Here is a 26,026-nt window from a genome sequence, read left to right on the forward strand (position 1 = left end):
ATAAGAAACAATCAAGAATTTACGTTTAAAGATGAATATTACTAACCCCTGACATCGCTCATTAAAGGAATCACTTTGACTTTGCATCCTACCTCGGTTTGATCCGTGCATACTACTGTCTTCTGTTCGTTTTCATCTGTTCTATTGAGTGACGGTGTAAGGGGTTGTGGTTTCTCTTATTCATCTTGGTGCGGTGTGGCTGAGTTTCAGCAGAACTGATAAGCACAAGCTTTTTGTGTTTCTCTTTTAACAAGGTAGAAGCAACCACAGCCAACACTGGTGTACTCCAAAATAAAAGTTTGGGTATTTGTTGCCACACAAAGTCCCAATTTACTGCACTTTGTTACAATTTACATCATACAGTCCCTGTATTTGACTGCTAAACTAAAGCAGACTGATGCAGAATGGAATTACTTTCTCATCTTTGTCAGATAGAGCAGCATGTGCGAATACAGACAAATGTATGCCATCAATTTAATTTCTCTTTTCCAACAGAAGCAGCACAACTGTGAGGGTTTACAAGCACAGAAAAACAACAGCGCGGGGAGGTGAAGAGGGGGGAAAAAAAAGACTTTTACGGCAATATTGAAAAGATTCAGCTCAACAATCTTCCCAGTCAACAGGTACGTGAGGCGAGGTAAGTGCACAGTTTAAAGTTCACAGGCTCTCCAGACAGCAGCTGCTGTGCTGCTTCAATGCGCTGCTTTCAAGCACAGATTGTTTGTGATTCTCAGCAGAATTAAGAGTTTTAGTGTCCAAAACACTAAAAAAGGACAAATCCATTAGTAGTTGTCCATATATGTAAAAGAAATAGATAAAATAAACATAAGACTTAACTGTCTGTCTGTTTTTATATGGAATATGAAAATATTCCATAGTACTACTGATGCTAATCATGGTAACACCACTGTACTGAAATATATCAGCCGTGACAGTGATGCCTATATGTTCTTACAGCATGCACCTCCATAGTGTATTTCCCTGAAAGTTAACATTTGTAGAATATTGACTAGAGTAGAGCTGACCTTTGCCTATATGTGCTTCAATGGAAAAATATGGAAGAAAAGAAAGAAAAAAATGAGAAAATGAGAAAATAGTAATTAAAATAATTAAAAGTTGTGATTGAAAACTACACTAAAAAATAGTGTAGTTTCATAGTCTTTTTTGACTTAAATCACTCAAGTATAGAGAGGTGGACGCAGTCTGCAGCAAGAACTGTGCAAACAAAGGAAACTGTACTACTCGTTACAGTGTTAACAAATCCATGTTATAAACTTTATGTAATTGTATTATAAAGCATTTCACTTTGAAATGTCTCTGTCATCAGTACAGGTGTACTGCGATGCTCCTAACACAATACACTGTCTTTTTTAATACAGCCAGAGCTCTCTTGCAAATGAGGTTTTATTCAAATCATATGATCAACAAAAAAAATATGGATTAAAATAGAATTCGTTGTCACCGACTAAAATACTCCAAGTATACAAATTTGAAACTGATCTCGCTACACACTGTACTCCATTCAGTGACAGTATAATGCACGGTTCTATTGTTTGCTTGTTTTTTCAAAATTTGCAGATGATACGTGTGTTTTTTTTCATTTTCTACAAAATTTAAATGCATGCATTTCTATAATATGGTACTTTTTACACATTGATGCAAAGTCTATGCATTCGTTTTCCACTACAGCCATCCATATGAAAATACTCCAGAGTGATAAAAAAGTACGTTTGAGTAACATTTAGCGTTAACTCAGTTGTTAACTTTATGACTGTATGTCTCCAGTACACTAACATCAACGTCAAACACATCTAACCCGTCCTCTGTGTTTAAATCCTGCTTAATACGCTTCATAATGTGCTCTCTCTATGACCACTGCGTCTCTCTTTCTCAAAAGCTTTCTAAATAAGATGTATAAATAGGCTGATGACACAACCGTGCTCTTCACAAAGACACCGAGGAGAGAGAAAAGAGAGGAGAACAGGACTCTGGCTTTAGTCACAGCCCCTTTTATTCTTCTGCTTTTCAGAAGCACAGGTTAAAAAGCAGCCATCTTTCTTTTCATGTCTCACTCTCGTCCCTCTTTCTCCCCCTCTCTCTCGCTCCCTTTTCTCTCTTCCCGTTGCGTTCACCGAAACAGGTCGTCTATTGTGGCGGCTAACGAAAGGCTACTGTGGCATTTATCAGAGGAGGAGGAGGTGGTGGTGGTGTGGTGAGTAGGGGGGAGAGAAGACAAAACACACTCCCAATAAAGAGATAGAACAAGAGAAAGAGAAGAAAGGATGTGCATGAAGGCCACTTTTTTTCTCCTCTTCCTTCACAAAGCCCCTCCACCCCCATTCCCTTTTCCACCCCCTGCTCCTTCAGGCTAGCTCAGACAAAGGAGGCCCGACTCTCACAATGTGCTCTCTCTCCTTTAGCCTGGCACACTTTATATCCTCACTCCATTTACTGCTTCTCGAGAGCACCCACATGTACATAACATGTGTGTGTGTGTGCATGTTTTCAGGAGTTTCTAATGGTCATGGTGGTAGCAGTAGTGGGGGGGAGAGGGGTCTATATTTGCAGAGGGTCTCATAGACCAAGAGGCCAGGACTCTGAGACGTTACTATGGCAACGCCTTTGAGCAGTAGGAGCACAACAGGTGATTCTGCTGAGGGACTGTTTGTTTCGGCACTGGCAAACTGCAGGAGGTCTTTGCTGCGTGTGTGTGTGCGCGCGCACGCGCGAGTGCATATGTGTGCTTCGGCTTCACAAGTACAGCTGCGTATGCAACAACTTAGTGCCATCGATCTTAACCAGCTCCAATAAGCTGGAGATCATGTCTGAAGTAGCTGGCTGACCGCCGTAATGACACGGTCCGCCTCGCTACGCACACAGACCCAGCCCATGGCCCTGACTACACAGCACATACATCAAGATAGTGCCTGAAAATAGGAATACACAACAGAAGCTCTGCATAAAAATCACAATATGCCCCACTGCCTCTTATGTTCGGGCTTACAGAGAAACCCATTCACGTAGAGAGGCCTGTTCAAGAAGGAGAAAGAGAGATGAAAGCAGGAGAACAGAAAGCAGTAGGGGCGCTTTAGATATTCGACAGTCAGGATATGCACTTACTGGCCATTTTGTTAGGTGCACCTGTTCAACTGCTTGCTAGCGTGCATGTCTAATCAGCTAATTGCACGGTAGCAACTCACAAATGTAGACATAATCAAGACGCCCTGTTCAGGCTGTACATCAGGATGTCGTAAAAACTGGAGATCTGCTGGGATTTTGCCACACAGAATGATCTGAAAAACAGAAAGTGGGAGAGCATGCCTGGTTGATGTCAGAGCAGAATGGCCAGACTGCTTCGAGCTGACCTCAAATTACCACTTGTTACAACCAAAAAGCATCTCTGAGCGCACAACAGGTCAAACCTTGAAGCAGATGGGCAACAGCAGCAGATGCCACTTCCGTCTGCTACGAACAGGAAAACTGAGGCTACGATTCGTACGGGCTCATCGAAATTGCACAACAGGAGACTGGAAACACACAGCCTTGATTTCTGCTGCAACATAACAGACTTGGAACTTGTCAACAAGAACAAGAAAATGGATCCATCCTGCCCGGTATCAAAGGTTCAGACTGGTGCTGGTGGTGTAGTGATATTTTATTGGCACACTTTGGGGGCCCCTTTGTACGAGTTCAGGGTTGTTTAAATGCCTACCTGAACAGTGTTGCTTAGGATGTCCACTTATGTCCACTACCTATCTTACAATGGCTGCTTCCACCAGTATAATGCGCCACAACATTTTCACTGGCCTCCATAGTTACCAGATCTCAATGCAATGCACCACGTTTGACAAAAGGGGTCCAACCTGACACAAGCAAAGTATACCTAATAAAGTGACCAGTGAGCATATACCGTGTGTAAAGCAACTACCTTTATTATTAACCTCTGTCTCTCTTCCACAGCATGTCTTTTATCCTGTCTTCCTTCTCTCACCCCAACCGGTCGCAGCAGATGGCCCCGCCCCTCCCTGAGCCTGGTTCTGCCGGAGGTTTCTTCCTGTTAAAAGGGAGTTTTTCCTTCCCACTGTCGCCAAAGTGCTGCTCATAGGGGGTCATATGATTGTTGGGTTTTTCTCTGTATCTATGAAGCGCCTTGAGGCGACTTTTGTTGTGATTTGGCGCTATATAAATAAAATTGAATTGAATTGAATTGAATTGAATTGAACTACGACTTATAGTTTAATAATAAATGTAAAAGCAATCTTGGGGCTGAGCTTGACTGAGTACTACCAGCTGCCTGCACTCAGTAACTAGCTGCCTACAACACCATGTTTTATATAGCAAAAGTTTTCACTTGCTCAAACACACTGAAAGAGAGTTTTTGATCTGATCGCTGCCATCTACAAAGACATTAATAAAACCGTTATGGTGCGTTCACACTACGGTAAAAGTTTGGTTGGATTTACATACAAAACAGCTTGGTGATATGGAGTAAAATAGTTACTAAGCTAAGGTTAGCAGGTCTTCATTATCACAACATAATGTAATAACAAACATGTGGTCACAGCCACAAATCAATAGTCAACTGTCTGGTGTTTTGTTAACCCATCCATCCACTCTGACCTCCACCCCGTGCAGACCCTTCTTCTTATCTGCATTAACCACAAAAAACGTGGTCATTCGACTTTTGGGGAGAAAAAGAAAAGGTCCTTTTCGTTCCTTTTTCTTAGATTCAGTAACAGCGTGCTTATCGCCTGTGCTGCCAGATGACAGAGAAGAAAGAAGAGCCCAGGTAGAAAAATGGATTTGCTGCCTTTTCTATTAGATGTGCAGAAACAGCTAAAGGTTAACGTTAGGCTGACAAACAGGACTGAACACTTTTTGCCAAACAGATTATTTTTGAGAGGATAAGCTTGTGTTTTTCCACGCTTTTCGTTTCGTGAATGAATAAGGTGAAGAAAGCCAAAAATCAGCAGTTGATGGAATCTGCCAGCAATTACTGTGTTATCGTTTTTAATTCCTTTGTTTCACGGAGCTCTGCTGTTTTCACAACTGCTCTGACCGAGGCGCGCTTTTGCACCGGCTGACATGCTCTTTCAAAACCACAAACACACACACTGTACTTTACTGTGGCACACACCTGTGCTGCTGCTGTAAATACTCACTAGAGCACTAAATGCATACGAATCCACAGCTGAAAATAGTCCCAAGACAAGTGCACTATTTCCTGCTGTTTGTGCCCAGCTGTTTTAATTACAGAGCCTTTTTAAAAATAAAAAAAACTTTAAATGCTTTGTATCATATCAGCTCACTGTGCTTAGCTTCGTTAAATACTATTGCTGACTAATGAAGTAGCTTAAAGAGTAAACTAAATATAGCTCTAGGATTTGAAAAGAAAGCTGACCATTCTTTCCAGTTAGCAGGCATCTTTTGTTTTCGGAGGTGACGGGCTGATAAGGGGCTTCAATGCCACATACAGAAATTTATCTGGGTGGTTTTGCCTTCAATTGTGTTCAACTTCAGGCTGCGATAAAACTGAAAGAAAGTGAACAAGAATTAAAACATGGAAAACTAAATCCTTATCTCATCTCAAAGGAACAGCAGTAAGAACAGCAAAGGTTTGGTGTTCGGAGGATGACGGTGTCCACTGCTCTAACTCGGCTCCGCTTCTCTCTTTATTTTGCAGAGACACAACAGTTTGGATGCATGTGAGCGCATGATTTTAGACAAGTTATCGCGCTCAGCTGTGGAGAGTGGGAGATAAAAGCCAGAAGAGTGTCTCCTGCATTACCGACGATGTGTGTCTGTGTGTTTTAGCATTTAAAGAGAGATTGCTGCGGGAGACTGTGCCCCTATGCCCCCTCTTTCATTTAACATTAATACAATCTAGTGTTACCCCACAAATGATAAGTCATCAAAGAAGTTCAACGCAGCGGAGGAGCGCTGGCCTGTTTTCCATGCTGCACATACACCACAAAGTCAAACACGCAACCAACTTCTAGCAAACCGGCACATAATGGCCTACTGTCGCTTTAGATTTCATTGATTTTTAAAAAGGAAATGCAAATCGTGCTGGTGGAGCTGTTGCGGAGCAAACAAACGGTCTCTGGTCATTTGCAAATGGCACTATAGACCCAGACACACACACACATACAACAAACAGGTATACAGTTTTGTGTCGTGAAATTTTTTTTTGATAATTTAGGTTTCACATGACAACAGAGCAGCGTTGTGCAGGAGAAAGTCATGTAAATGAACCAGGAAACCGGTGTGTTTTTATTTGTGTGTGCAGGGCTCGTCTATCAATAGAGTGTTTGTGAATTCTCACAGAAATAAACAAATCGGCTGGAAAAAGGGTGGGAACAAGCCAATTATACCTTTATCTTTAACCGTGGCAAACAAAAAACGACGTATGTCCATGTGCACTTCTCTGATAGCCATGCAAATCTGTTGGTTAATGCTGAGAAAGCAGTAAAAGGCGTTGAAACGTAATTTAATAAGGCCTTTATGTCACTCAGCAGCAAAAAAAATGAATAAACTGTCAGCGAACCTGATCAGTGCAGGCATTAATGCTATCTATTAAGCCAATAATAACCTCTTTAACGCACTTTTATCTTGACGAGAGTGGCACAAAATCCACTCATCATCATGTTTATTCCTTTTTTTGTTCTTTGTACGTTCTTCAAATTAAGGGGCACGAAAAAGTCTACATAAACCTGCTCATTCACGTCCTGCACGCCAAACAATAGAGAGCCGTTATGTGACGAGCATTATGGGAACAAGAGAGACAAAAGAAAAACTCGCTGCATACTTTCCAACAAAAGCCTCCCTCTCCAGCGCAACATTCAGCCAAACACACCTAAGTCCTGTAGGAGCTTGTATTCTGACATTGCGTGCTGAATGAACACACGTGCATGCGATGCAGGCGTGGAGAGGAAAAGTTCAGAAAACTTTTTTTTCCCCTCTCTCCTTGTTGTGTGTGTTTTTTTAAGGGATTAGAAAGTGATCAAAAGTAGCCTGAGAAACACGGCGCAGGGGCCAGCGTTCGAGAAGGGATCCGTTCTTTCTTCTTCGGAGATGATTTACAGCTGTTGATAAATAGCCTGCTGTGGTTTCGCCCCCCTCCTCTGGCTTTACAGCGCGTTTTTATGGGCTTATGACAGCATTCACGGATGGGTGAGCGCGCATTCAAAGCACAGCTGGCAGAATGTAAATGAATGGCATGCCAGGGGTACGGCAATCCCGTCGATATATTTTAAAAAGATAAACAAAACAAGTGTAATGTGAAGCTTTTAGTGATTAGATGCTTCAACCGTGCAATCAGATATAAGCCTGCAAGACAGTCAACCGCGAGGACACAGTGAGTTTGGTAAAAGAAGGCTTTGCCGAGGTTGAAGCAGGTATCTTACCTTGAAGGTGTGTGCAGATGTACACAGCAGGGTGTGTGTGTGCGCGCCTGCAGTATCTCTGAAAGTGGCCCATTACCAGTGTAAGACTTGTGTTTTATCACCCGCCCAGGATGAGTCTTCCTGTGTGTGTGTGTGTGTGTGTGTGTTTCCTCTCAAGTGTGTACAGTTATCTTTCTTTTCTTTCCTGTACCAAGGCAACAGGTGGAAAGTGTCTTTAAAAAGTCTTCTGAAGAGTGATGAGCGATGTTAAGATGAAGCAAAGGCATTCAACCAACCTCTCCACCTTTGTGTTTCCTTCACAAAGACATGACTTCTAACATCTCCACCTGAGATCCTTCCATCTCCACTTTTAATTACTGCACTCTCTCACCCCGTTTGCTTCAGAGATAACAGAAATGAATACAAGGAGCACCTTGAAACTTCTCCGCTCATCCGCTCTATCAAAAGCTCCCTCTCTTCGGCGCGTGTGCTCGACGCGCCACCACACTTTGGTCTTTGTGATAGTGATGTACAGAATCATTAAAGACTACATGTTCACGGGTCACGATGGCTTAACGCGAGGGAAAAGAGGCTGTTAGATAATGCAAAAAAGCCCATTGTGAGGCACAGAAGCTGACTGCGATATCACGTTCCTATCAGGGACATGGTGAAGAATTAACCAGAATAATCACACTTTATAAAAGCCGAGCACCTTCGTCACCAGAGAAGCCTGAACACAGGCAGGAATTTACACAGTGTGATCTTAAACAGACATATTTCATCAAATTAAACTGAATCTAAGCGATGTTTTTACCAGAAAAAAATATGTTTTTTTAGATATTCAGCATATTTTCATTTAAGAAAAACAGCAAATAGCATCAACAGCACCATCGATTAATCAAATAATCCAAATGCACTCAAAAACAATTCACTGAACACGATTTAAAGCATTGCGAGAGTTGATTAACTTGTTGCCACAAAACACAACAAAGCAAAGTTATTACTGATCTTGGTGACTGACACCTAATATGTCACAGTTTACCTACTTTTTTATGAGTCTCTTCTAACTGCATTCAACAGATGTTTCCTTTAGGCAGGCACCAGGCGGGAGAGCTTTTAAACACGCAGCCATTTAAACTGGTCTGCACGTTGTTTCTGCACGAGGAGCCAAATTACTTTTGCTCAATTTAACTTTTTGTTTTTGCAGACCAAAAGATAAGTCAGTGAGACGTTTTGCAGGAGATACACCTACACACAAGTCAGGTGCAGTAAGACTAAAAGTGGGTAATAAGAAACTGAAGCGCAGGTCTGAGAGGCTAGCCTTGACTCAGAAAATAATAATAATATTAATAGTAATAATAATAAACTTCATGTATGTAGCACCCTTTAAAAACAAAGAAAAAAGTGCAAATAAGACATTTAAGAGTAGATGAAGGTGGGACATTCGGTATTGTGTTGCCATTACATAGTTTGTCCAACAGTGGGCAGTGATGACGCCATAAAATACTGCGATTTGAACGGATTTTAGTCAAAATTAAAAGGTAGGTATTATTTTGTTTTTTCTAACAATCAGCTGAATGAATTTCTTTCCTAATAATGTTCTATAAACACAACACATGATTTTATATGTTTTACGGGATTGTTAAACGTTGACTTTGCAGAAGCATCAATATAAGTACAAGCCTCTAAACTCTGTCACATGTGAACTTAATTATAATTGATATTATAATCAAAGAGTAATTAATTAATTAGTTAATATTATAATAATTAATATTATGTTAATAAAATGATAATAACTACAAATTCTAATTTTTCGATATCTAACTGTGAATTTTTTTTTTAATTTAAATTGTTTGAAAATGTTTTCTTACATTTAAAGCTGTCATATTTTAGCCAGCCAACATGCAAAAGTAGGGAAAAGCAGTAAATCATCACATCAGAGATCAGAAAACATGCAACTTTTTTGAATATATAGTTAAATCAGTGTTAGGTCAGGTAAACTTTACTATCAAAGAGCTGTTTTAACAATTTCTGACCAAAAGAAATCTCAAACATGATTGGACCTTATTATGAACCTGCTGCCCACATAAAAAAAACCCTTTCAACATTACTAATAGGTGTGAATAATTTAAATCTTTTACCACATATAACAATAGTACAGCAGGCTGGAGGAATATTTTGAATAATACTGCGTTTATGAAAAAACTTTTTTAACTGTTTACCTTTTCAGGTTTATTTGCCAAAGTAAACAAATTCTTTATTGTCATTTTGCATTTTTGTAAAACAAAACTCTTTCAACGCCAATCTTTTTCACAGCAGCATATGGAATAAATCAAATAAAAAGAATGAAAAGGACTAAAGGCACTACTAAACTGGCTATCTCTAAGTTGTCTGAGTCGGAATTGTGTATAACTGCTCATTAGTAATTAATAGAAACATGTAAAAGTGAGAGTCTATCCATCCATTTTCTTCCAACTGAGGTCTTAGAGGAAGAGGCAAGTTACACCTTGAACAAGTGACCAGGCTAACGCAGGGCTAACACACAGACAACCAAGTTTCAGAAAAGGGGAGACGGCAGAGTACCCATGCAGGTACAGGGAGAACATGCAAACTCTACACAGAAGGGTCCATCTGCCTGCTGGAGTTGAACCCAAGACTTTCTTGCTGTGAGGCAGCAGTGCTAAACACTGCAAAACTTCTACCACAGTTCTTAAATGTTTGTCTGTAACTACATCCTCTGCAGGGCGCTTTGAATCCGATTATATTGTACACAGTTTAAAGTATCACACACCTCGAGGGACTGTTGTTCTGTGCTATGACACAATTTTTTTTTAATGTGATGAAGAATGTAAAGAACCACTTAACCCTCTCAGGCTCAAATTAAACTTTTTGTTGCTAATGCACAACCAAGTCCTGCAGTGGTACTTCTGAGTAAAAAAAAACATACAACATACAAACATACAAAACTGTTGCAAATCGGCAACGCCTGCCTTGAGAGGGTTAAAGGAATAATTTAAAAAAAATATTAATTTCTACTTTTTATCTAAAAATGGGCAAAACAGCCACATTCAGGACCAGCTGCAGGTTCAAGACTCCTGGGTTAAATAATGATTCAGCTGATCGACTGTCGACTATACTACACTATGTTATTCATAATTAAATCTCATTGTCCAAATTCTTTGCACATGAAAACTAATTTAATTTGTTCATTTTGGAGGTTTAACCCTCAGGAAGTTGGATTAACAGCAAACATTTAAAGCACAGTGAGCTGATATGATACAATGATATGACTCGGTCACTGTATATTTAATTTTTAGGTTGCTGCACAATATAAGTAAAGTCCTTATGCCGACCTGAAGAGTCGGACAGACAACACGCTTACACTGCGGACTGTTAGCGTGTCTGTCGCTCAAGCGGCAGAGTGATGTAGTGATGTATGTATAAAGAGAAAATGCAGTGATGGTGGGTTTTTTTAAAGAGATCACAAGCTTCCCCAAACCCAGCATTGTTCTGCGTGATTGGCTTGGCCTCACACTGCGCTAAAGGACAGGCTGAGGAACACACACACACACACAGACACACCATTATTCTCCATTGTGCTGTTTATCTGTGGACTCCTGGTTCAATAGGATTCAGAGAACAATGTCCAGAGGATACAAGAGGTCAGGAGGAAAGACTAGGAAAAAACTTAGTCTGCTCTGCTGCCCTGATGGAGACATCCAATGCATAGGAAGTGGTGCGCACACACACACACACACACACACACACACACACACTGGACTGGAGCGCACAAATTTCAAGTCTAAAAAATTGGTACAAACAATGACCCACTAACAGTAGATTTATTGTAAACACGCCTGCTTACAACAGTTTGTTATCACGCCCTGAAGACCAAGTGTGGATGTGAATTCATGAACTTTAATCTTCTTTACTGTGCCCAGTATAAATTAAACCCACAAACTGACATCTCTTTTCAATCATGACATGCCCAATCTTTCACAAACACCTACAGGACAGCAAGTGCAACAATGACAACAACAACGTTTTAGAGAACATCTGATGCTTAGCTCCATTTATGGTACAGCACTGATAAATGAGCCCAAACTGTGGCTACAGTTACTTTCACAATTAACTGATTCATTAGTTGGTCGATAACACGCCCATTAAAAACCCCGGAGTCCAAGGTTGACATCGCTTTTCTAGCCTAACAAGGATCCAAAACTGCCAAGCACGAGAGCGCAAAGTCACAAACTGTCAGGTGTTAGAAGCAGCTAATGTTCTCCCTTTCACAGTCAGCTTGAACAACCAAACTCTGATTACATCAGTTTGTTCTTTATAACGTTACCTTTCATTTGTGGTTTGCCATGTAGGTGGAAATTCCTAGTAAACTTCACTCCGCCCCTATAACTTTATTCTTATTATAAAACAGTGGTAACTACTTTGAGCAGTGCTAGCGCGTGAACTTAGCAGACACCTGTTTGCTAATTAGAAAGCAATATGTGACGAGGCTGTGGCATGAGACACGACGGTGCTCGGGCCAGCGAACAAAGCACGAGTGAAGGTGCAGGTCACCTTTCCCCCAGCATGAACCCGTTCACCTGGGAAGACAAAGCTCCAAAAGAGAAGGTGGGGCTGGTGGAGGGATAGGGAGGGGGTGGAGGTGAAGGGTGAAATGCCAAACCAGTCCTCGAGGTTATATGTGTGTGTGTGTGTGTGTGTGTGTGTGTGTGTGTTTGTGTGTGTGTGTGTGTGTCAGAAAGAGAGAGGAGAGCAGGAGTACATTGCTGCTGACAAGCAGACTCTTTACGTCTGCATTGGTTGGTTCTGTTGTGCACCGCAGAGATTGAAAGATAGTGTGTGTGTTTGTGTTTGTGTGTGTGTGTGTGTGTGTGTGTGTGTGCGTGTGTGCGTGCGTGTGCAGTAAGCTAAAGGATATGAAGATGCAGCATTAAACTAGCCTCCAAAAAAGAAAGAAAAGAAAAAGCAATGAAGGGCAGCAGGGGGTGAGAAGATGGGACTGAAGAGTGAAAGAGGACAGAAAGGAGATTGACAGAAAGAAAGGTCAGGGACTCCCCACTGATGGACAGCTTTGTATGCAACCAGCCACTGTAAAGACGAGCACACACACACTCACACTCCTTCCTTCCACACACTTTGTACTCGGCACTGAGATGTCACCTCTGAACTGTTCCCAGACCTGTGAACCGTTTCCCACCTTGCTAATGCCTGACCCTTTTAACATGCTGAGAACCCCTGAACATACTTAAAGGAGCCTAAGGTGGCACCTCTGACATCACTGACCCTCAGGGCTCCACTGCTTTACAGACCAGACCACTGCAACACAGTGCCACTGCTTCCCACCCTAAAAAGATATTTCTATACTGGCAAAATGTCACAGTACAACAAGGAGAACTTTCCTCACTCTGAAACTTAATGAAGTTCTAATTATTCACTGCCATACTTCAGTGGATCAGCTAAAAATGGGGCTTTATGGAGAAAAGAAGGGTGTTGAAGTCTTTGCTAAAATTTTGACACCTGTGCCTATTCTTGGTGAACCTGCTGATATCCGCTCATTTGCATCTGCCAACAGAACTGACATCATCCCCATCACCACCGCCATCATCATCATCATAATAATAATTTCCCACACCACTCGATAATTGTGTAGCGGAGCAGTGAGGTCGAGTGCAGCGCTCCTTTTTCCACATAATTATGCATTAAAGTAAAAAGTCGAAAGAAAGAGTAAATGGAGAAGCTGGTGCAAGTTAGACTAAATGGGAATGTTTGGAAAGTTAGAAGTTGATGGATGAGGTGGAATTCCGACTGATCTGAGTTTGGGAAGTTCCTTCCCAAGTTCTTATTAACGACAGTGGTTAATATTTCCACGAAGAGTGACCATCAAGCTTCCACTCACCAGTCCCGGTGCGCCCTGCGCTCTCCACCAGAGAGACAGACAGGAGGGGGGGGGATAAACTTCCGTCCTCCTCCTCTTCCTCCCCCGCTTTAATTGCTCACCGCATGCAAAGCACGGTGGTTTGGGACAGACGCTTCTCCGCACGGACTTGTCCTCCCGGTCCTTCGGAGTGGAGAGAGCCGGCTGCTGTTTGTGGTAAGATGACGGTGAGGAGTGAGAGGCAGGCGGAACACTGCTGCGATGCGTAAATGTTTTTGGAGACGGGGAGCGCGCACACTCACTCACTCACTCACTCACTCCCGGTGACTTTCTGTTTGCTTGTCTGGGTTTCCAACTCTCACCGTCCCCAGCGCCCTGCAGCTCACCTCCCACTTAAAGGGAGAGGGACTAATTTCCAGGTGGCGGCAGTGAGAACACTTACTCACACACACACACGAGCGTATCAAGGGAGAGAGAGTCGATAATCTGTTACTGGCTCCCGTGTCGTATTGAAACGCACATTGACTACACTGTTAATGACTATTGATTGGAGAAACCTCACCAACTGACGGCCTCTTCTCTCCCTCTTAGATCCATAACCAATCAAATAAGCAAGACTTAATGGCAAAGATACCGGCAGGGTCGTTTAACTTTACAAGTACATATAAAATAAGTAAATAAATAAAGAGAGATAATGCAGTTAGTAGTCATTTTCATTACAAGCTAATCTGTTATCAGTGATTAGTTGGTCGCTCTTTAAAATGTCATGAGATTACAGAGCGCGTGAAGTTGCGCTTTCAAACGTCTTCGGGACTGAGTAAAGATTATGAGACGGGGGAGGGGTGATCAAGAGTGAGCCTGGGTTGATTCAAAGAGTGATCTTTGTTGACAGAGGCTTTCTTTTTTCAGCGCTGTGCCATACTGCAAAATTTGGTATTGAGCCAATATCAAATGAATAACACAAAAATGCCACTAAATGCCGATATCACACATTTTAAACACTGTGATTTTTTTTAATGTGTCAGACAAGCATAAAATAGACCTGACAGTCAAAACAAAAAACAGGACACAAAAGGCTCAGATATTTTTCTGAGTGTTTGTTTGAGGTGTGTTTTTTTTTTTCATTTAAAAAAAAAAAAATACATAAATAAATAAAATATTTAACAGAATTCAGAGGTCTGCTACTGAATTTAAAGTATTGATACTATCATGCCACCATTGATCTGATACTTATATCGATATTTTAGTATTGGTATCAATACTGTCGATATTCAGCTCGAATTTGACCACCTGTCATTTTTAAAATTTCCAGCTTTTGATCAAAGAAGTCTGTCATGCTTAACAAGTGTGGTGTAAAACTATTCCTATATTTTTTTTTCAGGGCTTCCTCCCACTCCATGTACAATATCCTGTAAATCTGGGACTCATTTGACTCTTAGAACTGACGAAGCTTCTCGGATGAGAGGTTTAACGTCTTCAAGCAACTTAAAGAAGTCCAGACGCTTTTCTTTCTAAGCTCCTTAGAATATCCTCTAAAAGTATGCTAACAGTAAAGTGCAAATACTTTTGGTGGGTGCTGTATGTATCCACTATTTGCAACACTTTCTACCTCTTTTTACCTCTTAGTCAGTCACATTTCATGCCATGTGTTGAATGAAACTGTTCACCTTCAGTGTCTCTTTTTATTCGTGATGAAGAAAAAAAAACAGGAGTTTGACTCCTATCCAGATCAGTTTTAAAAAAAAAAACAACTTTAGGGTAAGTAAGGGTTTTGTAACAAAATCACGCTCGGCAGTGACAACATAAACAGTAACCCAATGACTGAGGGCAGAAAAAACAAGAATAAATCATAGTGATGGAAGTTTAAAAGTGAAGAACAGAAGTGTTGGCTGTGATCAGCTGTTACCATACACGGCTGGTTTGTTTTACACAGCAGGAGCACAACTACATTACAAATATCCAGGTAAAATGCTGGGTTTAAAATTGAAATGCTGCAAGCTAACAGCAATTACCTTGTCTCTTGCTAGCAGTGTTAGCTTCATCAACGTTTGCTTGAAAGTTTTAGTTTTCAGCTCTGAGGTTTGTGTGTTTATTTTGTTTGTTGTTAGTAGTTTTAATAAATACATTCTTTCAGATTAAGGTAGGAGTATATAACGCTAGCAGTAAGCTAGCAGTATAAACTACCAGTAAACTAGCAGTTTAAAACAGCAGTATATAAAGGTAGCAATAAAATAGCAGAATAAGATTAAGTTAACAGTGTTACAATGTTGCAAAGGTTACACGTCCATGTCCATGCCAGCACCAGCAGATGCTGTTTATTTCAGACAGAAACATGTCGAACCCCTCAATGTCTGCACATTGAAAGGTGGCATTAAGTAGGTGCGCAGTGAGTTACAGTGTGACGCTTACTGTCCAAGCATCAGTATGTGATGACTTCGGAGTGAGGACAAATCAGTATTTGTACCTAAACACACATTGAAATAAAAGATAAAAGCCTAAAAGTCCTGTGACATACGCTAGCACCGCCTCCCTCCAATGAACTGAAAGCACTGGTGTAGTAGTTAAGTATTTACTGATATATAAGCTAAAATTACATTATGCTTTTTTTATAGTTATGATTAGTTACAACACACATTTTTGGATAGGTGGAGATTCTTTACTGTGTCACCTACCAGTCTACCAGACTTTATTAACGTGTAGCATGGGCACTGGCCTTTGCCTCACATAAATTCAAACATTTTTGGACGTAACGCACACAACAGCATCTTAGTCTCGCACCATTTCACTGTAACTTCAGGCTAGTTCAAAAACGCTCTGGTTCCTTTCACTGAGAAACACTTTGCCGCTGAAAACAATCCAGGTAGCAATTTACATCTCCCAGAGAATGCATTTAAGAATCCAATGAGTTTTAAATGATCACAGTTTATATTGGACACACTGTGGCTGGCTCCAAGAACATTCTTCTTCCTCTGCCTCTGATGAAGATTATATAAATTAACTCATCTTTCAACCATCATATTTGAATCTTGTGTTTGAGCAGTGCTTTTTTTTGTACTGTCCTTCGATTCTGAAAAGTTGTCATCGGTCCGTATTTCCCATGTGATGGTGAACAGCCAAGCCTGCCATGACTGAAAGACATGAATGTGGTTATGATCTACAGTAATGTTATCTTATTGTATCTGTGTGGCTAACTGAGACAGTGTTGTAGGTAAAGAAGCAAGAATCAAGCCAACATCTCATAAGTGCAAGTAAAGAAGTGAAGACCTCATATGAAGAAAGAATGAAAGGTAAAGAAGGAAAGAAGGACTCTCTGAGGTCATGGGAGTGCACACAGTGAGGAGCAGATAAAAGGAGGTGCGGCTCTGTGGGGACAGAAAGAGGGAGAGAGAAACAGAAAGAAAGCGAGAGAATGAAAGAGAGGGAGAGAATGAGGTAGAGAGAGGTTGGCTGTGCACTGGGGAAGCTGATGTGCCATTTCTAATCCCTCCTGTTCGTGGCTTTGTGCCGTGGCCCAGCAGGAAGTGGGAGCTGGGCAGACAACAATTAACAAAAGAGCTGTGAAGAATACAATTAGCCATCAATGGCCAACCACGGGCCTTTGTGCCTGTCACCATGGAGACGGCACAACACCACTATACCCAGATTACAAAACCCTTTTCTACACTTCTCTTTTTTCTCTCTTCATCTCCCCTTCTCTCCTGTAGCCTTTTCACTTTCCATGCACTTTATTCTTCCGCCTTTTAACCATTGTCCAGCGTTTCTCTTTAGTTTTTTGTGTATTATGTACAGATATTATGTCCCGCTATATAAATGGACACGTGCATCCTTTATCTGTGTCATCTGGCTACTTGAAATTGAATCACTTACTGATCATTTTTCCTAAAGTTCAGCTCACCTGTCAGCATCAATGTAGGCTAATGTCATTCAACGCTCCTCAACAGTGTCGCTACACCTCACTTTATGTAGTAAAGCTTTCAGAGACATCGTGAATTGAGGCGAAACCACACTCAAAGAATCCTGAATGGAAATCTATGGGAGATTTCTGCAACAGCAAAGACTGCAAATGAAGTATGATATGACTTTTAAGTGTAGTCTTTTTGAGAGTTGGCAGTCATTACGGATTTTCAAATGGCAAATGGGCTTTATCAAATAAGTAATCATGAAAGCCAATTTCGATTGTTGTATCCACTTATGAAAGAACTCTCTAGAATACCTGGATAATACAGCGGATAGTTGGACTGTTAAGCATGTATGTTCTGGATAGCTTTCTGCTGAGGCTATAGAGTTAACAGCTCTTTATTTGTGTATGACAACCTAAGCTAAGTCTCTTCTTCCACGTGATTTTTTCGGGCAGCAGTGTTTATTAAAGCCAAGCATCTATGTTTTAGATCCAAATCTGCAGCTACTCTATTCCATGAACATATGTGGGTCCACGTCTAACACAACAGCCTCCATACTGTGTAGGAAAATTTCCGTCTTCGGTTGGTTGCAGTGAGTAGCAGACTACCAGTTTCCTGAGGTACGTTCCTGAGACGCCTCTCTGTCTCCGGTTCCATCCGAAGTGTCTCATCATCAATTTGATTTTGTTCCTTGTTTGGGGATGTGGTTCCAGCCAACCATCAAACTGAAATGATTTGTGACCGTCGTCATAACAGCCCGTGGGGTAATCCACCTTTGCCACCATTTATCTGCCGAGTTTCCGAAAAATCAGACTCGCACGGGTAAACAAACTGGCTGGAGCAGATAAATGTGCACAGTGATTAGATCAGTATTCCAGGATGAAGATCCATCGCCGTTCCAAGGGCAAATCTCCACATTTTCCTTTAGTTGGACTTAAAAACAAATATTGCAAGTCATGCTTGTTAAAAATTGTGTATTTGTGATGGCTGCTGGGAGCTTGTCAAATATAAAACTTTTGCATTTTGCCTCATCTAACTCTTAAACTATTTTTGTACATGTACTTTGAGCAACTGGTGTGGTCTGCCTTGTCTCACATGTAGCTTACAACAGGAGTTTGTCCACCTTATGAATTCTCATTACTGTAAATGCTCTGGTTTGGGCAGGGGTATGATGACTGGATATGAAGCAGGAACCTCCAGGGTTGAAAAACAAAGCCAACAGCTGAAGGCTGCAGTTCCTTGAGGTTGTCTCAAAGGTCAGTCACATGTTAAAATGCAAAATAGCAAAAAATTAAAACTCTGAAGTGTTTTTTTTAATGGTTTAAAGTTGGGGATGTGTCTGCTTTGATTCACGGGAATGCTGACACAAGAAGCTGCTACTGGTTTATGCTGCCATTCAGCATCAGCAACGAATGGCAGCACAACTGTTTTGGTTCTTCCTTGATTTACTTTGATGATTTGTTTTCTTTTGTCTTGCTTTTAACTTGCTGTCTTCTTCTACTCTCCCATCCAGGTCGCCGGACGCGCCGCTCCTGTGTCAGCGCAGAGCAGGCACACTTTGCTCCCCCTCCCTCCTTTTGTGTTGCACCGTCACGTGAAGTGACTTAGATGCTTTTGGGGTTGTTAAGTTGTTTACATATTATTTATATTTTCTCCAGTTATTGTCTTTGTTGTTGAGAACTTTTTATCTGTAATTTTTGTATTATAGTTTCTCAACAGTACTCGCTTGATCTAATTTGCTTATTGGTTTGCTGCACTTTTTATTTAAGATGTTTCTAAAAAGAAAAAAAAAGATAATAAAGCAATTTCTATTTAATTATAAACTTTGTCCTAATTAAATTCCTAGTTTTAACTATTTATTAATAAAAAAGGAAACATACAAAACACTTAAGGTCATGAAAATTAATTGAGACTTAGCAAATCAATGAGGCATGCACCTTATTTGTTGAAAAGTTTGTTGGTATCGTTGATATTTGCCGGTATTTACTTGGTATCGGGTCGATACCAAAATCAGCAGTATCGCACACCACTAGATTCTGTTCATCTGGATGTAGCGTTTTCAGTGGGAAAAATGTTTCCTCAATCATCCAAGTGATTTCTGCCCAATTTTACCTCCTCACTACGTATGACTCTGGATACTGTAGCTCCTGTGAAAACTAAGGCCTCAAATCAGAAGTATCTGACTCCGTGGTATAATTCTCAAACACATAGCCTAAAGCAGATAACTCATAAGCTGGAGAGGAAATGGCGTGTCACAAATTTAGAGGATCATCATTTAGCCTGGAGAAATAGTTGAAAAAACGCATAGAAAAAGCTAAGCCTACCAAAATACCTGTTTACATGCAGACGCAGCCTTAGTCTTAGTGATTGAGCACATATGTGTCACTGTGTTTCACTCAGCTCTAAAAATACAACATCCCAGTAGCCAATATGCTGATGTGAAATGTTGAAAATGTCAAGTTTAGAAGCCAGCAGTAGATGTGACAGTTGTTCTATCTTTTATATACACAACTCGTTTTCTGTGCAAACTACTGGTACTATTTTTATATCATTATCAGAATTTTATCACAAACTATCTATTATTGTATTATTATAGTCCAAATCACATTTATATAGCACAAATGAAAAAGCTTGTTCTCCTCAAAGTTTCAGCCTAGTTTTTGGGACAACCAAAAGCAGCCAGTCGGCTGATCTAAGGGCCCACGAGGGAACATAAGGCTGAAGTACATCAGAAAGGTATGGAGGAAGAAGACCGTTTAATGCATTATAAGCCAATGTTAGGACTTTGAAAGTAATTCTGTGATAAATAGGAAGCCAATGAAGAGAGGACAGGATATGTCCGTGCCTGTGTGTACCAGTTAAGAGACGGGCAGCAACATTTTGAACAAGCTGAAGACGTGAGAGGGATGCTTGGCTGACTCTAGCATAAAGTGCATTACAATAGTCAAGCCGAGTTGAGATAAAGGCATGTATTATTTTCTCCAAGTCATGTCTCGACAAAACAGGCTTAAACTTTGCTATTTGGAACTGGAAAAAGTTTTTTTGCAACACAAAACTGTTTATTAAATTTAAAATCAGAGTCCATAATAACTCACAGATTCGTGACATGCTGTTTGATGTATGACCCGAGTCAACCATAAATAATAAGGGATGGATGGAGCTTGGATTATTAGGTGCTAAAGGCAGGTAAATTTGGCAGTCGTCTGCGTAGCAGTGGAAGGATATCTCATGTTTTCTAAGAGTAGAGTACAATGAAAAAAAGAAGAGGACCAAGGATTGAGCCCTGAGGAACCCCACAAGAAAAGGGTGCTGAGTTGGACAAAAAAATGTCAATATTAACACTGAACTTTCTGTCACTCAAACAGGAATGAAGTCAGTGCTGCACCTTTAATGCCAACCCAGTTTTCCAAACAAGAGATAAGAATACTGTAGTCCACAGTATCAAACACTGCAGTGAGATCTAAAAACACAAGAATCGCAGAGCTTCCAGAATCATTAGCTGTAACAATGTCATTAAAAACCTGTAGGAGTGCAGTTTCAGTGGAATGTAAATGTTTAAAACCAGAATGAAAAACCACCATAATAACATCAGTATCCAAAAATGTAATAGATTGTGTAAAAACTATTTTCTCCAATAAAGAAAGAAATATGAGTTTTGAGATCGGTCTAAGATTTGAGCAAACTGAGGGAATTATTGTAAACATTATTGTAAAACCTAAAAATTTAAACTATCTTTAAGCCATGGCAGTTGCTTTATGGGAATGCTTAGAGAAGACTACAGGTAGACCCTGAATAGGGACGTGGGGTTGAAGCTTACCAACATTTCATTAACCTGCTGGCTACTACTCATTATGTGAACTTGTGATTAATGAGTTAAGTTTTAATACCCTTGTTACTTATTTTCTCTTCAGTTATTAAAATACATCCATACTGCAGATAAGGCCAATCGCTGGGATAATGATACTGTATTTGTATGTGCAGGTGCACTCTCAATGAATCTCAGTGAGTCAGCAGATTTAACAAAGACACCCTGTAATGATATACACTTATCTGCACCCTGACATTAAAGGAAAGTAAGGATGTTCCAAACTGATTCATAGGATCGCAATCACGGCTAATTCAGGCATTTTGATTAATAGTTCTGGCTGCGCTGTCAAAAACACCCCACTGTGCTCCATTATAACTCTGTCCACACAGTGCAGTGAGCGAGCGACACGCTGTAAAAGTATATCAAAGCAGCAGTCAACTTTGGTTCATGACTTGACAGTTTGTTTTGTTCATGCTGAGTGTCTCCTGTTCAGATGTTCTTCCAACAGATGTGCACTGACAGCCTTGGTAGCTAATACAGACACTCTGTGACACCGTAAAGAAAGTAGGAAGTATTAGTATTGGAAGCAGTCATTTCTCAGTGCAAATGTATTCAGCTGTAAGGCAAGTCTGAAACAAAACCTGAACATCAGGAAAAACAGACCACTAGTTTTTGAGTGGTAAGTTTGAGTTTCTAATAAGATAATGAGGTCACACAGACCAGAAATTAATTAGAAATTATTTACAGATGGGAAAATAATTATTTGATTCCCTGCTGAATTTGTTAGTTTGCTCTCTCACAATGAAATGAAGACTCTCTAGTTTTATGGTAGTATTTTACTAGAAAGAGACAGAATATTAGCAAAAAAATCCAGAAACAATATACTACATTAAAAATACATTAAAAGTTATACATTGATTTGCATGGCATGGAGAGAAATAAGTATTTGATCCCAATGGAAAACAGGACGCAGTACTTGGTGGAAAAATCCTCATTGCCAAGTAAAGCAGTGAGATGTTCCTTGTAGTTGGTCATTAGGTTTGCACACATCTCAGGAGGGCTGGAGACTGTCTAGCCCACCTTAATGTGCTTCTTCTTTAGCCACTCCTTTGTTGTCTCAGCGGTTTTGGGTCACTGACATCCAGTGTTAGGGAGTAACCGCCGTTACGTATTTAAAATACAAAATATGAGTAACTGTATTCTGTTACAGTTACCGTTTAAAAAGGTGGTATTTAGAATACAGTTACTCTGTTGAAATAAATGGATTACACTGCGGTCTTTTCCTGTCTCATATGTTAGGCTATGCCCTCTATATTTTTGGTAATTCCACGCCGGTGGAAACCGAAACAAAACACGCATTAAGAGGCTCTAATGCCTGCGTCTCAATCTCGCTGCCCATGTCACCTCTACTTGCGGCCCGCATAATGACATGAAGAAATATTTGTAAAAATTATTCACAAAAATTATTTAATATGAAGGCAGAGTGTTACAGGCATCGCCCTAAAGAATGCTGCAGGGAGAATGGACTGCCATACCCGTTATGTGTCTGTGAGCGTGAGGAGGGAGAAAAAGGAAAAGTACGAGCTGTCATCGAGCAGAAACGGGAGCTGGAAGCATGTAAATATAACAATAACCACTGCAGCCAAGAAGAGTGCCTGACAAGCCCAGTTGTAAGTAAGCTATTAAGACTCGACTGTACACCGTGTTCGTGTTTTCCTCCAAAAACAATAAGTTCCTTTGAAGCAGCCTTTCAACGCCTCTCTCTGTCTCTCGCAAGCAGAGTTGACCCAGACAACAAAGTAAAGCTAGTTTTCAGCTACGAGCCCGACACGAGCCCGACATGAACCCGACGTATTAGCCAGAGGTCCCTTTACGACGGTTCGGAGCCGCGGACCTGTTTTATATACGCACGGAATAGTTTTCTATATGAGATCGCTGCAAAATGTGCAGCCTTACCTAATGTCCTCCTACTGTTACTCATTTTATATTAAGATTTAAAAATCTAGTTGTTATTGGTATAATTTCAATTCAATTCAATTTTATTTATATAGCGCCAAATCACAACAAATGTCGCCTCAAGGCGCTTCATAGATACAGAGAAAAGCCCAACAATCATATGACCCCCTATGAGCAAGCACTTTGGCGACAGTGGGAAGGAAAAACTCCCTTTTAACAGGAAGAAACCTCCGGCAGAACCAGGCTCAGGGAGGGGCGGGGCCATCTGCTGCGACCGGTTGGGGTGAGAGAAGGAAGACAGGATAAAAGACATGCTGTGGAAGAGAGACAGAGATTAATAACAGATATGATTCAATACAGAGAGGTCTATTAACACATAGTGAGTGAGAAAGGTGACTGGAAAGGAAAAACTCAATGCATCATGGGAATCCCCCGGCAGCCTACATCTATTGCAGCATAACTAAGGGAGGATTCAGGGTCACCTGGTCCAGCCCTAACTATATGCTTTAGCAAAAAGGAAAGTTTTAAGCCTGATCTTAAAAGTAGAGATAGTGTCTGTCTCCCGAATCCAAACTGGAAGCTGGTTCCACAGAAGAGGGGCCTGAAAACTGAAGGCTCTCCCTCCCATTCTACTTTTAAATACTCTAGGAACAACAAGTAGGCCTGCAGAGTGGGAGCGAAGTGCTCTAATAGGGTAATATGGTACTACAAGGTCATTAAGATAGGATGGGGCCTGATTATTTAAGACCTTGTATGTGAGGAGCAGGATTTTGAATTCAATTCTGGATTTAACAGGAAGCCAATGAAGGGAAGCCAAAACAGGAGAAATATGCTCTCTCTTTCTAGTCCCTGTCAGTACTCTTGCTGCAGCATTTTGGATTAACTGAAGGCTTTTCAGTGAGTTTTTTGGACATCCTGATAATAATGAATTGCAGTAGTCCAGCCTGGAAGTAATAAATGCATGAACTAGTTTTTCAGCGTCACTCTGAGACAGGATATTTCTAATTTTAGAGATGTTGCGCAAATGGAAGAACGCAGTCTTACATATTTGTTTAATATGTGCGTTGAAGGACATATCCTGGTCAAAAATGACTCCAAGGTTCCTCACAGTGTTACTGGAGGCCAAGGTAATGCCATCCAGAGTAAGAATCTGGTTAGATACCATATTTCTAAGCTTTTCAGCGCCGAGAACAATGACCTCAGTTTTATCTGAGTTAAGAAGCAGAAAGTTAGTGGCCATCCAAGTCTTTATGTCTTTAAGACATTCCTGCAGTTTAACTAATTGGTGTGTGTTATCTGGCTTTATGGACAGATAGAGCTGGGTGTCATCTGCATAGCAGTGAAAATGTATGCTATGTCTTCTAATGATGCTGCCTAGGGGAAGCATGTATAATGTAAACAGAATTGGTCCTAGCACTGAACCCTGTGGAACTCCATAATTAACCTCAGTGTGTGAAGAGGACTCTCCATTTACATGCACAAATTGGAGTCTATTAGATAGATATGATACAAACCACTGCAGTGCAATACCTGTAATACCTACAGCTTGTTCTAATCGCTCTAACAGGATATTATGGTCAACAGTATCGAATGCTGCACTAAGGTCAAGAAGGACAAGCACAGAGATGAGTCCACTGTCAGAGGCCATAAGAAGATCATTTGTAACCTTCACTAAAGCTGTTTCTGTGCTGTGATGAACTCTGAAACCTGACTGAAACTCTTCAAATAAACCATTCCTCTGCAGATGATCTGTTAGCTGTTTGACAACTACTCTTTCAAGGATTTTTGATATGAAAGGAAGGTTGGAGATTGGCCTATAATTAGCTAAGACTGCTGGGTCTAGAGATGGCTTTTTGAGTAAAGGTTTAACTACAGCCACCTTGAAGGCCTGTGGTACATAGCCGATTATTAGAGATAGGTTGATCATATATAAGATCGAAGAATTAATCAATGGCAGAACTTCTTTGAGCAGTTTTGTAGGAATGGGGTCTAAAAGACACGTTGATGGTTTGGAGGAAGTAATTATTGAAGTTAACTCAGAAAGATCGATTGGAGAAAAAGAGTCTAACTTAACATCAATGGAACTAAGAGTAGCTGTAGATAATATTACATCTGTGGGATGATTATTGGTAATTTTTTCTCTAATGATAAAAATTTTATTTGTGAAGAAGTTCATGAAGTCATCACTAGTTAACGTTAAAGGGATGGTTGGCTCAAAAGAGCTCTGACTTTTTGTCAGCCTGGCTACAGTGCTGAAGAGAAACCTGGGGTTGTTCTTATTTTCTTCAATCAGTGATGAGTAGTAAGCTGTTCTGGCTTTGCGGAGGGCTTTCTTATAAAGCAACAAACTATTTCTCCAGGCTAAATGATGATCCTCTAAATTTGTGACACGCCATTTCCTCTCCAGATTACGAGTCATCTGCTTTAGGGTACGTGTTTGAGAATTATACCACGGGGTCAGGTACTTCTGATTAGAGACCTTAGTTTTCACCGGAGCTACAGTATCCAGAGTCGTACGTAGTGAGGAGGTGAAATTATTAACAAGATAATCGACCTCTGTTGGGGTAGCGTTCAGATAGCTGCTCTGCTCTGTGTTGGTACAGGGCATTGACGATGATAACAGTGGCTGGATTATATTCTTAAACTTAGTTACAGCGCTTTCAGAAAGACATCTACTTTGATAAAGTCCACTCTCCACTGCTGCGTAATCAATTATTGTAAATGTAAATGTTATCAAGAAATGATCAGACAGGAGAAGGTTTTCAGGAAACACTGTTAAATGTTCAGTTTCTATGCCATATGTTAAAACAAGATCTAGAGTGTGATTAAAGTGGTGGGTGGGTTCTTTTACATTTTGAGAGAAACCAATTGAGTCTAACAACAGATTAAATGCCATGTTGAGGCTGTCATTTTTAGCATCAACATGGATGTTAAAATCACCCACAATAATTATTTTATCTGAGCTCAGAACTAAATTAGATATAAAGTCTGAGAAATCAGACAGAAACTCTGTGTAAGGCCCAGGTGGACGATAGATGATAACAAGTAAGACTGGTTTCTGAGTTTCACAGCTGGGGTGGACAAT

General features: G+C 40.6%; 1 protein-coding gene and 1 long non-coding RNA gene across 4 annotated transcripts in view; one reads left to right on the forward strand and one right to left on the reverse strand.

Annotated features, from left to right (window-relative positions):
• Positions 1 to 13,628, reverse strand: part of sox13 (SRY-box transcription factor 13) — a 49,274-nt gene extending 35,646 nt beyond the window's left edge. For all 3 annotated transcript variants that reach the window (XM_087840496.1, XM_087840497.1, XM_087840495.1), the window contains exon 1: positions 13,300 to 13,628. The gene's annotated coding sequence lies outside the window, so the exon portion shown is untranslated. The remainder of the gene's footprint in view (positions 1 to 13,299) is intronic.
• Positions 13,398 to 18,898, forward strand: LOC118454857 (uncharacterized). Its single transcript, XR_004843921.2, has 3 exons — positions 13,398 to 13,494; positions 18,342 to 18,433; positions 18,691 to 18,898. It is a non-coding gene; the product is annotated as an uncharacterized LOC118454857 (long non-coding RNA).
• The last annotated feature ends 7,128 nt before the right edge of the window (positions 18,899 to 26,026 follow it).

The sequence above is a fragment of the Neolamprologus brichardi genome, chromosome 5 (assembly GCF_056152115.1).
Source record: "Neolamprologus brichardi isolate AB-2024 chromosome 5, ASM5615211v1, whole genome shotgun sequence".
Lineage (NCBI taxonomy): Eukaryota > Metazoa > Chordata > Actinopteri > Cichliformes > Cichlidae > Neolamprologus > Neolamprologus brichardi.